Below are 14084 nucleotides of genomic sequence, written 5' to 3' on the forward strand. Positions count from 1 at the left end.
AATGAAGTCTCACTGCCCCCCGTTCAAAAGGGCCATCTGAAAAAAGTGTAAAATCCAGAAAGGCAGGACAGGCCATGGAGAACTGGGAGCCTTCTTATGCTGATGGGCGGGATGTAAATTGCAAACAGCCACTCTGGAGAAGTGTATGGTGTTTCTTGAAATATCTAAAAAACAAAGCAACAGAGCCTAGGGCACTTCCACTTATGGTCCTATAGCTTAGGGAAATTAAAATCAAAAAGACACAGCCACCCCATAGTTTGGGACAGCTCTGTTTACAAGAACCTCGTTTACGGTACAAGTTCAATATCGCAGAAAGCGAAAAATGGATAAAGAAGTTGTGGTACTTACGTACAATGCAATATCACTCAGCAATGAAATCTATGTCATCAGGCCAGTAGCAGCATAATGAGTGGATTCAGGTACGATGATTCTAAGTGAAATAAGTCACACAGAAAAAGAAACATCATAAGGTATCACTAATACACGGAATGTAAACTTGCCTACACAGGAACTGAATTACAAAACAGAATAGGGTCTCAAATGTAGAAAACCAACTTACGCTTGCTTACGAGGAAAGGTTAGTTGGGGTGCTGCATAAAACCAGAAATTGAAATTAACACAGATACCTTTCCATAAGCCAAATATGTAATAGACAAGAGCTACTGCTTGCTCAATGAAGTGGACTCAACACCACATATTAAAAGCCTAAGAATATACCTGACTAGTAAAAATCTTAAAACCTATGGATTTATATGTCTCCGAAAGAGAATCAAGTGTGTTTACAGCGGCATAAACGCAGCAGTGATAGGATTGCTGAGGTTCGGTGAGCAAAAGCAGACCCTTTGAAGTCATATTGCATGGTACCCATTCCATGGTTCTCAACTCTCCAGGTTTAAGGGATTCTTCCTTCATCTAAAACATGCATGTGGAACCCAGAGTATGATCCACCGTGTGATCGGGAAACGTGTTCAAATGTGTCTCAGTTTTCATCCCCTGGTACTCGGGTGCAACATTCCAGACGCTTTACTAACACTCTCCCCACTTGGAGAGTCAGTGCCTTTAAACTCCTGTTTGGCCCAGTTTGCAATTTCTGCGGAAAATGAACAGGAATAGGGAGAACCAATGAGAGACTAGCTGGAGGTGTCTGGACGGGCAAATTTAACTCTCATTTCCCACCAGGAAGAGGAATTAACCAAAGGCTCAGCGAGCCATGCCGAAACCACACTAGGGCCTGAAGCAATCCTGCGGTGTTGCGGCCAGCTCACAAGAAAGCGAGTTGAAGAAAGGAGCTCAGGGGCACTGTAATTCACAAACCTGCAGAGTTATAAATGACAGCTATCGTCCAAAAATATATTGAAGTAAGGCTGCCAAGAGGACTTGAAAGTGGGGCAGAATTGCAGGAAACCGATTTCAGGAGGTAGACTGGAATTGCATGTAAAGCATAGGAAAAGAGGCAGAACGTCCACAATGATGCACTTGGCCAAAAAGGGCGTATGCGTTTTTTCCTGAATATATTCAGGAAATAATGCAAACGCCCTTTTTGGCCAACCAAGCAAGCTTGCCAAGGAAATCTGCACTACAATGAAGTCTCACTGCCCCCCGGTCAAAAGGGCCATCTGAAAAAAGTGTAAAATCCAGAAAGGCAGGACAGGCCATGGAGAACTGGGAGCCTTCTTATGCTGATGGGCGGGATGTAAATTGCCAACAGCCACTCTGGAGAAGTGTATGGTGTTTCCTGAAACATCTAAAAAACAAAGCAACAGAGCCTAGGGCACTTCCACTTATGGTCCTATAGCTTAGGGAAATTAAAATCAAAAAGACACAGCCACCACAAAGTTTGGGATGGCACTGCTTACAAGAACCTCGTTTACGGTACAAGTTCAATATCACAGAAAGCGAAAAATGGATAAAGAAGTTGTGGTACTTACGTACAATGCAATATCACTCAGCAATGAAATGTATGTCATCAGGCCAGTAGCAGCATAATGAGTGGATTCAGGTACGATGATTCTAAGTGAAATAAGTCACACAGAAAAAGAAACATCATAAGATATCACTAATACACGGAATGTAAACTTGGTTACACAGGAACTGAATTACAAAACAGAATAGGGTCTCAAATGTAGAAAACCAACTTATGCTTGCTTAAGGGGAAAGGTGAGTTGGGGTGCTGCATAAAACCAGAGATAGAAATTAGCACAGATACCTTTCCATAAGCCAAATATGTAATAGGCAAGAGCTACTGCTTGCTCAACGAAGTGGACTCAACACCCCATATTAAACGCCTAAGAATATACCTGACTAGTAAGAATCTTAAAACCTATGGATTTATATGTCTCTGAAAGAGAATCAAGCATGTGTACAGCGGCATAAATGCAACAGTGATAGGATTGGTGAGGTTCGGTGAGCAAATGCAGACCCTTTGATGTCATATTGCAGGGTTCCCATTCCATGGTTCTCAACTCTTCAGGTTTAAGGGATTCTTCCTTCAGCTAAAACATGCATGTGGAACCCAGAGTATGATCCAACGTGTGATCGGGAAACGTGTTCAAATATGTCTCAGTTTTCATCCCCTGGTACTCGGGTGCAACATTCCAGACGCTTTACTAACACTCTCCCCACTTGGAGAGTCAGTGCCTTTAACCTCCTGTTTGGCCCAGTTTGCAATTTCTGCGGAAAATGAACAGGAATAGGGAGAACCAATGAGAGACTAGCTGGAGGAGTCTGGACGGGCAAATTTAACTCTCATTTCCCACCAGGAAGAGGAATTAACCAAAGGCTCAGCGTGCCATGCCGGAACCACACTAGGGCCTGAAGCAATCCTGCGGTGTTGCGGCCAGCTCACAAGAAAGCGAGTTGAAGAAAGGAACTCAGGGGCCCTGTAATTCACAAACCTGCAGAGTTATAAATGACAGCTATCGTCCAAAAATATATTGAAGTAAGGCTGCCAAGAGGACTTGAAAGCGGGGCAGAATTGCAGGAAACCGATTTCAGGAGGTAGACTGGAATTGCATGTAAAGCATAGGAAAAGAGGCAGAACGTCCTCAATGATGCACTTGGCCAAAAAGGGCGTATGCGTTTTTTCCTGAATATACACAGGAAAAAACGCAGACACCCTTTTTGGCCCACCAAGCAAGCTTGCAAAGGAAATCTGCACTACAATGAAGTCTCACTGCCCCCCGTTCAAAAGGGCCATCTGAAAAAAGTGTAAAATCCAGAAAGGCAGGACAGGCCATGGAGAACTGGGAGCCTTCTTATGCTGATGGGCGGGATGTAAATTGCCAACAGCCACTCTGGAGAAGTGTATGGTGTTTCCTGAAACATCTATAAAACAAGCAACAGAGCCTAGGGCACTTCCACTTATGGTCCTATAGATTAGGGAAATTAAAATCAAAAAGACACAGCCACCCCAAAGTTTGGGACAGCTCTGTTTACAAGAACCTCGTTTACGGTACAAGTTCAATATCGCAGAATGCGAAAAATGGATAAAAAAGTTGTGGTACTTACGTACAATGCAATATCACTCAGCAATGAAATCTATGTCATCAGGCCCGTAGCAGCATAATGAGTGGATTCAGGTACGATGATTCTAATTGAAATAAGTCACACAGAAAAAGAAACATCATAAGATATCACTAATACACGGAATGTAAACTTGGCTACACAGAAACTGAATTACAAAACAGAATAGGGTCTCAAATGTAGAAAACCAACTTATGCTTGCTTAAGCGGAAAGGTGAGTTGGGGTGCTGCATAAAACCAGAGATTGAAATTAGCACAGATACCTTTCCATAAGCCAAATATGTAATAGGCAAGAGCTACTGCTTGCTCAACGAAGTGGACTCAACACCCCATATTAAACGCCTAAGAATATACCTGACTAGTAAGAATCTTAAAACCTATGGATTTATATGTCTCCGAAACAGAATCAAGCGTGTGTACAGCGGCATAAACGCAACAGTGATAGGATTGGTGAGGATTGGTGACCAAATGCAGACCCTTTGATGTCATATTGCATTTTACCCATTCCATGGGTCTCAACTATCCAGGTTTAAGGGATTCTTCCTTCAGCTAAAACATGCATGTGGAACACAGAGTATGATCCACCGTGTGATCGGGAAACGTGTTCAAATGTGTCTCAGTTTTCGTCCCCTGGTACTCGGGTGCAACATTCCAGACGCTTTACGAACACTCTCCCCACTTGGAGAGTCAGTGCCTTTAAACTCCTGTTTGGCCCAGTTTGCAATTTCTGCGGAAAATGAACAGGAATAGGGAGAACCAATGACAGACTAGCTGGGGGTGTCTGGACGGGCAAATTTAACTCTCATTTCCCACCAGGAAGAGGAATTAACCAAAGGCTCAGCGTGCCATGCCGGAACCACACTAGGGCCTGAAGCAATCCTGCGGTGTTGCGGCCAGCTCACAAGAAAGCGAGTTGAAGAAAGGAGCTCAGGGGCCCTGTAATTCACAAACCTGCAGAGTTATAAATGACAGCTATCGTCCAAAAATATATTGAAGTAAGGCTGCCAAGAGGACTTGAAAGCGGGGCAGAATTGCAGGAAACCGATTTCAGGAGGTAGACTGGAATTGCATGTAAAGCATAGGAAAAGAGGCAGAACGTCCTCAATGATGCACTTGGCCAAAAAGGGCGTATGCGTTTTTTCCTGAATATATTCAGGAAAAAACGCATACGCCCTTTTTGGCCAACCAAGCAAGCTTGCAAAGGAAATCTGCACTACAATGAAGTCTCACTGCCCCCCGGTCAAAAGGGCCATCTGAAAAAAGTGTAAAATCCAGAAAGGCAGGACAGGCCATGGAGAACTGGGAGCCTTCTTATGCTGATGGGCGGGATGTAAATTGCAAACAGCCACTCTGGAGAAGTGTATGGTGTTTCTTGAAATATCTAAAAAACAAAGCAACAGAGCCTAGGGCACTTCCACTTATGGTCCTATAGCTTAGGGAAATTAAAATCAAAAAGACACAGCCACCCCATAGTTTGGGACAGCTCTGTTTACAAGAACCTCGTTTACGGTACAAGTTCAATATCGCAGAAAGCGAAAAATGGATAAAGAAGTTGTGGTACTTACGTACAATGCAATATCACTCAGCAATGAAATCTATGTCATCAGGCCAGTAGCAGCATAATGAGTGGATTCAGGTACGATGATTCTAAGTGAAATAAGTCACACAGAAAAAGAAACATCATAAGGTATCACTAATACACGGAATGTAAACTTGCCTACACAGGAACTGAATTACAAAACAGAATAGGGTCTCAAATGTAGAAAACCAACTTACGCTTGCTTACGAGGAAAGGTTAGTTGGGGTGCTGCATAAAACCAGAGATTGAAATTAACACAGATACCTTTCCATAAGCCAAATATGTAATAGACAAGAGCTACTGCTTGCTCAATGAAGTGGACTCAACACCACATATTAAAAGCCTAAGAATATACCTGACTAGTAAAAATCTTAAAACCTATGGATTTATATGTCTCCGAAAGAGAATCAAGTGTGTTTACAGCGGCATAAACGCAGCAGTGATAGGATTGCTGAGGTTCGGTGAGCAAAAGCAGACCCTTTGAAGTCATATTGCATGGTACCCATTCCATGGTTCTCAACTCTCCAGGTTTAAGGGATTCTTCCTTCATCTAAAACATGCATGTGGAACCCAGAGTATGATCCACCGTGTGATCGGGAAACGTGTTCAAATGTGTCTCAGTTTTCATCCCCTGGTACTCGGGTGCAACATTCCAGACGCTTTACTAACACTCTCCCCACTTGGAGAGTCAGTGCCTTTAAACTCCTGTTTGGCCCAGTTTGCAATTTCTGCGGAAAATGAACAGGAATAGGGAGAACCAATGAGAGACTAGCTGGAGGTGTCTGGACGGGCAAATTTAACTCTCATTTCCCACCAGGAAGAGGAATTAACCAAAGGCTCAGCGAGCCATGCCGAAACCACACTAGGGCCTGAAGCAATCCTGCGGTGTTGCGGCCAGCTCACAAGAAAGCGAGTTGAAGAAAGGAGCTCAGGGGCACTGTAATTCACAAACCTGCAGAGTTATAAATGACAGCTATCGTCCAAAAATATATTGAAGTAAGGCTGCCAAGAGGACTTGAAAGTGGGGCAGAATTGCAGGAAACCGATTTCAGGAGGTAGACTGGAATTGCATGTAAAGCATAGGAAAAGAGGCAGAACGTCCACAATGATGCACTTGGCCAAAAAGGGCGTATGCGTTTTTTCCTGAATATATTCAGGAAATAATGCAAACGCCCTTTTTGGCCAACCAAGCAAGCTTGCCAAGGAAATCTGCACTACAATGAAGTCTCACTGCCCCCCGGTCAAAAGGGCCATCTGAAAAAAGTGTAAAATCCAGAAAGGCAGGACAGGCCATGGAGAACTGGGAGCCTTCTTATGCTGATGGGCGGGATGTAAATTGCCAACAGCCACTCTGGAGAAGTGTATGGTGTTTCCTGAAACATCTAAAAAACAAAGCAACAGAGCCTAGGGCACTTCCACTTATGGTCCTATAGCTTAGGGAAATTAAAATCAAAAAGACACAGCCACCACAAAGTTTGGGATGGCACTGCTTACAAGAACCTCGTTTACGGTACAAGTTCAATATCACAGAAAGCGAAAAATGGATAAAGAAGTTGTGGTACTTACGTACAATGCAATATCACTCAGCAATGAAATGTATGTCATCAGGCCAGTAGCAGCATAATGAGTGGATTCAGGTATGATGATTCTAAGTGAAATAAGTCACACAGAAAAAGAAACATCATAAGATATCACTAATACACGGAATGTAAACTTGGTTACACAGGAACTGAATTACAAAACAGAATAGGGTCTCAAATGTAGAAAACCAACTTATGCTTGCTTAAGGGGAAAGGTGAGTTGGGGTGCTGCATAAAACCAGAGATAGAAATTAGCACAGATACCTTTCCATAAGCCAAATATGTAATAGGCAAGAGCTACTGCTTGCTCAACGAAGTGGACTCAACACCCCATATTAAACGCCTAAGAATATACCTGACTAGTAAGAATCTTAAAACCTATGGATTTATATGTCTCTGAAAGAGAATCAAGCATGTGTACAGCGGCATAAATGCAACAGTGATAGGATTGGTGAGGTTCGGTGAGCAAATGCAGACCCTTTGAAGTCATATTGCAGGGTTCCCATTCCATGGTTCTCAACTCTTCAGGTTTAAGGGATTCTTCCTTCAGCTAAAACATGCATGTGGAACCCAGAGTATGATCCAACGTGTGATCGGGAAACGTGTTCAAATATGTCTCAGTTTTCATCCCCTGGTACTCGGGTGCAACATTCCAGACGCTTTACTAACACTCTCCCCACTTGGAGAGTCAGTGCCTTTAACCTCCTGTTTGGCCCAGTTTGCAATTTCTGTGGAAAATGAACAGGAATAGGGAGAACCAATGAGAGACTAGCTGGAGGAGTCTGGACGGGCAAATTTAACTCTCATTTCCCACCAGGAAGAGGAATTAACCAAAGGCTCAGCGTGCCATGCCGGAACCACACTAGGGCCTGAAGCAATCCTGCGGTGTTGCGGCCAGCTCACAAGAAAGCGAGTTGAAGAAAGGAACTCAGGGGCCCTGTAATTCACAAACCTGCAGAGTTATAAATGACAGCTATCGTCCAAAAATATATTGAAGTAAGGCTGCCAAGAGGACTTGAAAGCGGGGCAGAATTGCAGGAAACCGATTTCAGGAGGTAGACTGGAATTGCATGTAAAGCATAGGAAAAGAGGCAGAACGTCCTCAATGATGCACTTGGCCAAAAAGGGCGTATGCGTTTTTTCCTGAATATACACAGGAAAAAACGCAGACACCCTTTTTGGCCCACCAAGCAAGCTTGCAAAGGAAATCTGCACTACAATGAAGTCTCACTGCCCCCCGTTCAAAAGGGCCATCTGAAAAAAGTGTAAAATCCAGAAAGGCAGGACAGGCCATGGAGAACTGGGAGCCTTCTTATGCTGATGGGCGGGATGTAAATTGCCAACAGCCACTCTGGAGAAGTGTATGGTGTTTCCTGAAACATCTATAAAACAAGCAACAGAGCCTAGGGCACTTCCACTTATGGTCCTATAGATTAGGGAAATTAAAATCAAAAAGACACAGCCACCCCAAAGTTTGGGACAGCTCTGTTTACAAGAACCTCGTTTACGGTACAAGTTCAATATCGCAGAATGCGAAAAATGGATAAAAAAGTTGTGGTACTTACGTACAATGCAATATCACTCAGCAATGAAATCTATGTCATCAGGCCCGTAGCAGCATAATGAGTGGATTCAGGTACGATGATTCTAATTGAAATAAGTCACACAGAAAAAGAAACATCATAAGATATCACTAATACACGGAATGTAAACTTGGCTACACAGAAACTGAATTACAAAACAGAATAGGGTCTCAAATGTAGAAAACCAACTTATGCTTGCTTAAGCGGAAAGGTGAGTTGGGGTGCTGCATAAAACCAGAGATTGAAATTAGCACAGATACCTTTCCATAAGCCAAATATGTAATAGGCAAGAGCTACTGCTTGCTCAACGAAGTGGACTCAACACCCCATATTAAACGCCTAAGAATATACCTGACTAGTAAGAATCTTAAAACCTATGGATTTATATGTCTCCGAAACAGAATCAAGCGTGTGTACAGCGGCATAAACGCAACAGTGATAGGATTGGTGAGGATTGGTGACCAAATGCAGACCCTTTGATGTCATATTGCATTTTACCCATTCCATGGGTCTCAACTATCCAGGTTTAAGGGATTCTTCCTTCAGCTAAAACATGCATGTGGAACCCAGAGTATGATCCACCGTGTGATCGGGAAACGTGTTCAAATGTGTCTCAGTTTTCGTCCCCTGGTACTCGGGTGCAACATTCCAGACGCTTTACGAACACTCTCCCCACTTGGAGAGTCAGTGCCTTTAAACTCCTGTTTGGCCCAGTTTGCAATTTCTGCGGAAAATGAACAGGAATAGGGAGAACCAATGACAGACTAGCTGGGGGTGTCTGGACGGGCAAATTTAACTCTCATTTCCCACCAGGAAGAGGAAATAACCAAAGGCTCAGCGTGCCATGCCGGAACCACACTAGGGCCTGAAGCAATCCTGCGGTGTTGCGGCCAGCTCACAAGAAAGCGAGTTGAAGAAAGGAGCTCAGGGGCCCTGTAATTCACAAACCTGCAGAGTTATAAATGACAGCTATCGTCCAAAAATATATTGAAGTAAGGCTGCCAAGAGGACTTGAAAGCGGGGCAGAATTGCAGGAAACCGATTTCAGGAGGTAGACTGGAATTGCATGTAAAGCATAGGAAAAGAGGCAGAACGTCCTCAATGATGCACTTGGCCAAAAAGGGCGTATGCGTTTTTTCCTGAATATATTCAGGAAATAATGCAAACGCCCTTTTTGGCCAACCAAGCAAGCTTGCCAAGGAAATCTGCACTACAATGAAGTCTCACTGCCCCCCGGTCAAAAGGGCCATCTGAAAAAAGTGTAAAATCCAGAAAGGCAGGACAGGCCATGGAGAACTGGGAGCCTTCTTATGCTGATGGGCGGGATGTAAATTGCAAACAGCCACTCTGGAGAAGTGTATGGTGTTTCTTGAAATATCTAAAAAACAAAGCAACAGAGCCTAGGGCACTTCCACTTATGGTCCTATAGCTTAGGGAAATTAAAATCAAAAAGACACAGCCACCCCATAGTTTGGGACAGCTCTGTTTACAAGAACCTCGTTTACGGTACAAGTTCAATATCGCAGAAAGCGAAAAATGGATAAAGAAGTTGTGGTACTTACGTACAATGCAATATCACTCAGCAATGAAATCTATGTCATCAGGCCAGTAGCAGCATAATGAGTGGATTCAGGTACGATGATTCTAAGTGAAATAAGTCACACAGAAAAAGAAACATCATAAGGTATCACTAATACACGGAATGTAAACTTGCCTACACAGGAACTGAATTACAAAACAGAATAGGGTCTCAAATGTAGAAAACCAACTTACGCTTGCTTACGAGGAAAGGTTAGTTGGGGTGCTGCATAAAACCAGAGATTGAAATTAACACAGATACCTTTCCATAAGCCAAATATGTAATAGACAAGAGCTACTGCTTGCTCAATGAAGTGGACTCAACACCACATATTAAAAGCCTAAGAATATACCTGACTAGTAAAAATCTTAAAACCTATGGATTTATATGTCTCCGAAAGAGAATCAAGTGTGTTTACAGCGGCATAAACGCAGCAGTGATAGGATTGCTGAGGTTCGGTGAGCAAAAGCAGACCCTTTGAAGTCATATTGCATGGTACCCATTCCATGGTTCTCAACTCTCCAGGTTTAAGGGATTCTTCCTTCATCTAAAACATGCATGTGGAACCCAGAGTATGATCCACCGTGTGATCGGGAAACGTGTTCAAATGTGTCTCAGTTTTCATCCCCTGGTACTCGGGTGCAACATTCCAGACGCTTTACTAACACTCTCCCCACTTGGAGAGTCAGTGCCTTTAAACTCCTGTTTGGCCCAGTTTGCAATTTCTGTGGAAAATGAACAGGAATAGGGAGAACCAATGAGAGACTAGCTGGAGGTGTCTGGACGGGCAAATTTAACTCTCATTTCCCACCAGGAAGAGGAATTAACCAAAGGCTCAGCGAGCCATGCCGAAACCACACTAGGGCCTGAAGCAATCCTGCGGTGTTGCGGCCAGCTCACAAGAAAGCGAGTTGAAGAAAGGAGCTCAGGGGCACTGTAATTCACAAACCTGCAGAGTTATAAATGACAGCTATCGTCCAAAAATATATTGAAGTAAGGCTGCCAAGAGGACTTGAAAGTGGGGCAGAATTGCAGGAAACCGATTTCAGGAGGTAGACTGGAATTGCATGTAAAGCATAGGAAAAGAGGCAGAACGTCCACAATGATGCACTTGGCCAAAAAGGGCGTATGCGTTTTTTCCTGAATATATTCAGGAAATAATGCAAACGCCCTTTTTGGCCAACCAAGCAAGCTTGCCAAGGAAATCTGCACTACAATGAAGTCTCACTGCCCCCCGGTCAAAAGGGCCATCTGAAAAACGTGTAAAATCCAGAAAGGCAGGACAGGCCATGGAGAACTGGGAGCCTTCTTATGCTGATGGGCGGGATGTAAATTGCCAACAGCCACTCTGGAGAAGTGTATGGTGTTTCCTGAAACATCTAAAAAACAAAGCAACAGAGCCTAGGGCACTTCCACTTATGGTCCTATAGCTTAGGGAAATTAAAATCAAAAAGACACAGCCACCACAAAGTTTGGGATGGCACTGCTTACAAGAACCTCATTTACGGTACAAGTTCAATATCACAGAAAGCGAAAAATGGATAAAGAAGTTGTGGTACTTACGTACAATGCAATATCACTCAGCAATGAAATGTATGTCATCAGGCCAGTAGCAGCATAATGAGTGGATTCAGGTATGATGATTCTAAGTGAAATAAGTCACACAGAAAAAGAAACATCATAAGATATCACTAATACACGGAATGTAAACTTGGTTACACAGGAACTGAATTACAAAACAGAATAGGGTCTCAAATGTAGAAAACCAACTTATGCTTGCTTAAGGGGAAAGGTGAGTTGGGGTGCTGCATAAAACCAGAGATAGAAATTAGCACAGATACCTTTCCATAAGCCAAATATGTAATAGGCAAGAGCTACTGCTTGCTCAACGAAGTGGACTCAACACCCCATATTAAACGCCTAAGAATATACCTGACTAGTAAGAATCTTAAAACCTATGGATTTATATGTCTCTGAAAGAGAATCAAGCATGTGTACAGCGGCATAAATGCAACAGTGATAGGATTGGTGAGGTTCGGTGAGCAAATGCAGACCCTTTGAAGTCATATTGCAGGGTTCCCATTCCATGGTTCTCAACTCTTCAGGTTTAAGGGATTCTTCCTTCAGCTAAAACATGCATGTGGAACCCAGAGTATGATCCAACGTGTGATCGGGAAACGTGTTCAAATATGTCTCAGTTTTCATCCCCTGGTACTCGGGTGCAACATTCCAGACGCTTTACTAACACTCTCCCCACTTGGAGAGTCAGTGCCTTTAACCTCCTGTTTGGCCCAGTTTGCAATTTCTGCGGAAAATGAACAGGAATAGGGAGAACCAATGAGAGACTAGCTGGAGGAGTCTGGACGGGCAAATTTAACTCTCATTTCCCACCAGGAAGAGGAATTAACCAAAGGCTCAGCGTGCCATGCCGGAACCACACTAGGGCCTGAAGCAATCCTGCGGTGTTGCGGCCAGCTCACAAGAAAGCGAGTTGAAGAAAGGAACTCAGGGGCCCTGTAATTCACAAACCTGCAGAGTTATAAATGACAGGTATCGTCCAAAAATATATTGAAGTAAGGCTGCCAAGAGGACTTGAAAGCGGGGCAGAATTGCAGGAAACCGATTTCAGGAGGTAGACTGGAATTGCATGTAAAGCATAGGAAAAGAGGCAGAACGTCCACAATGATGCACTTGGCCAAAAAGGGCGTATGCGTTTTTTCCTGAATATACACAGGAAAAAACGCAGACACCCTTTTTGGCCCACCAAGCAAGCTTGCAAAGGAAATCTGCACTACAATGAAGTCTCACTGCCCCCCGTTCAAAAGGGCCATCTGAAAAAAGTGTAAAATCCAGAAAGGCAGGACAGGCCATGGAGAAATGGGAGCCTTCTTATGCTGATGGGCGGGATGTAAATTGCCAACAGCCACTCTGGAGAAGTGTATGGTGTTTCCTGAAACATCTAAAAAACAAGCAACAGAGCCTAGGGCACTTCCACTTATGGTCCTATAGATTAGGGAAATTAAAATCAAAAAGACACAGCCACCCCAAAGTTTGGGACAGCTCTGTTTACAAGAACCTCGTTTACGGTACAAGTTCAATATCGCAGAATGCGAAAAATGGATAAAAAAGTTGTGGTACTTACGTACAATGCAATATCACTCAGCAATGAAATCTATGTCATCAGGCCCGTAGCAGCATAATGAGTGGATTCAGGTACGATGATTCTAATTGAAATAAGTCACACAGAAAAAGAAACATCATAAGATATCACTAATACACGGAATGTAAACTTGGCTACACAGAAACTGAATTACAAAACAGAATAGGGTCTCAAATGTAGAAAACCAACTTATGCTTGCTTAAGCGGAAAGGTGAGTTGGGGTGCTGCATAAAACCAGAGATTGAAATTAGCACAGATACCTTTCCATAAGCCAAATATGTAATAGGCAAGAGCTACTGCTTGCTCAACGAAGTGGACTCAACACCCCATATTAAACGCCTAAGAATATACCTGACTAGTAAGAATCTTAAAACCTATGGATTTATATGTCTCCGAAACAGAATCAAGCGTGTGTACAGCGGCATAAACGCAACAGTGATAGGATTGGTGAGGATTGGTGACCAAATGCAGACCCTTTGATGTCATATTGCATTTTACCCATTCCATGGGTCTCAACTATCCAGGTTTAAGGGATTCTTCCTTCAGCTAAAACATGCATGTGGAACCCAGAGTATGATCCACCGTGTGATCGGGAAACGTGTTCAAATGTGTCTCAGTTTTCGTCCCCTGGTACTCGGGTGCAACATTCCAGACGCTTTACGAACACTCTCCCCACTTGGAGAGTCAGTGCCTTTAAACTCCTGTTTGGCCCAGTTTGCAATTTCTGCGGAAAATGAACAGGAATAGGGAGAACCAATGACAGACTAGCTGGGGGTGTCTGGACGGGCAAATTTAACTCTCATTTCCCACCAGGAAGAGGAATTAACCAAAGGCTCAGCGTGCCATGCCGGAACCACACTAGGGCCTGAAGCAATCCTGCGGTGTTGCGGCCAGCTCACAAGAAAGCGAGTTGAAGAAAGGAGCTCAGGGGCCCTGTAATTCACAAACCTGCAGAGTTATAAATGACAGCTATCGTCCAAAAATATATTGAAGTAAGGCTGCCAAGAGGACTTGAAAGCGGGGCAGAATTGCAGGAAACCGATTTCAGGAGGTAGACTGGAATTGCATGTAAAGCATAGGA

This window comes from Pseudorca crassidens, chromosome 1, assembly GCF_039906515.1.
Source record: "Pseudorca crassidens isolate mPseCra1 chromosome 1, mPseCra1.hap1, whole genome shotgun sequence".
NCBI classification, from domain to species: domain Eukaryota; kingdom Metazoa; phylum Chordata; class Mammalia; order Artiodactyla; family Delphinidae; genus Pseudorca; species Pseudorca crassidens.